Source organism: Miscanthus floridulus, chromosome 18 (genome assembly GCF_019320115.1).
Source record: "Miscanthus floridulus cultivar M001 chromosome 18, ASM1932011v1, whole genome shotgun sequence".
Classification (NCBI taxonomy): domain Eukaryota; kingdom Viridiplantae; phylum Streptophyta; class Magnoliopsida; order Poales; family Poaceae; genus Miscanthus; species Miscanthus floridulus.
This window is the reverse complement of record NC_089597.1, coordinates 62,689,643-62,690,893: the sequence shown is the minus strand read 5'-3', so window position 1 is coordinate 62,690,893 and position 1,251 is coordinate 62,689,643. Positions and strand designations below refer to the sequence as shown.

The 1,251-nt window shown below is 40.5% G+C and overlaps 1 non-coding gene across 1 annotated transcript; it reads right to left on the bottom strand.

Moving 5' to 3' along the window:
* Positions 1-908: 908 nt before the first annotated feature.
* On the bottom strand, positions 909-1,016 carry LOC136524908 (small nucleolar RNA R71). The gene has a single exon (XR_010776256.1). It is a non-coding gene; the product is annotated as a small nucleolar RNA R71 (small nucleolar RNA).
* Between the last annotated feature and the right edge of the window lie 235 nt (positions 1,017-1,251).

Sequence of the window (1,251 nt, the reverse complement as noted above, 5' to 3'; positions counted from 1 at the left end):
TGACGATACCTAGAATACCCCCGGGTGAAATGCTACAATGGTAAATTATCTGTGCACTTATAGATCCTTTCATTTATATATTCTTTCGAGTCACATAAAATACTAAAGTACTTCTTAGTGTCATTCTAGAAGTGATGCTAAGGAATGTCAACAAGCATTTATGTCATCATAGCTAGGGATGACAACTTAGCAAATGTGATGTTAAGAAAGGTCAACAACATTAGGTGGCTACTCAACAAGTGACAAATTAATAAATACCAACAAGCATTACTGGCGCTGTTGCCGGGGAAGGTAGCTAGGCAATCATGGAATATTGATAAACTTGTACTTATTGATGCGATTGAGAAAACCATTTACCCTTCTAGCACCGTTTACTTTTATATCTTATGCAAGGTAATGTATAAATAGTTTTGACCTTCCAACAAACTATGTTGAAAATCTAGAAGCACTACTCAAGATAACTAAGGCTAAACTCAAGAAAGTTTTAGCTTTAGAATCGGAAGTCAACCAGACAAGTCAAAGCTTAACACCAGTTTTTGAAGCCATGGCCAACAAGACTCTCCATCAATTCTCTGCTCCAACTACGGCCAACATCTATACTGGACCGGTGATCAACATTGGAGACAATGCTTTTGAGCTTAAGCCAGCTCTCATTAACATGGTGCAAGCTAACCAGTTTTGTGGAAAGGCACATGAAGATGCGAGTGCTCATCTCCAACACTTCCTAGAGATCTGCAGCACTTTCACCATCAAAGGAGTTACTAGAGACGCCATATTACTTCACCTCTTCCCATTCCCACTTTTGGGGAAGGCAAAGCAATGGTTTTATGCCAACAAAGATAGAAACACTACATGGGACAACCGCTCAACTGCCTTTCTAGCAAAGTTCTTTTCCACAGGAAAGACCAATGCTCTATGTGGAAAATTTCAAGTTTCCAACAACTACATGATGAATCTATCCTAGAGGCGTGGGAATGCTTCCAAGACAACATATCAGAATGCCCTCATCATGGGATAGAGGATTGACTACTCATGTAGACTTTCTACCACAAGTTGACAAACAACACCCGTGAAAAAATGGATGCCGCTGCTGGAGGTGTATTCTTGTCACTCACTAGTGCACAAGCAATAGCTCTCGTGGAGAAGATGGTCTCCATCCAAGGTTGGAATGAAGAACATCTTCAAACTCACAAGAGAGATGAAGGTATGCATCAACTCAAGGAGGTAGACATGTTGTCTGCCAAGATGGAT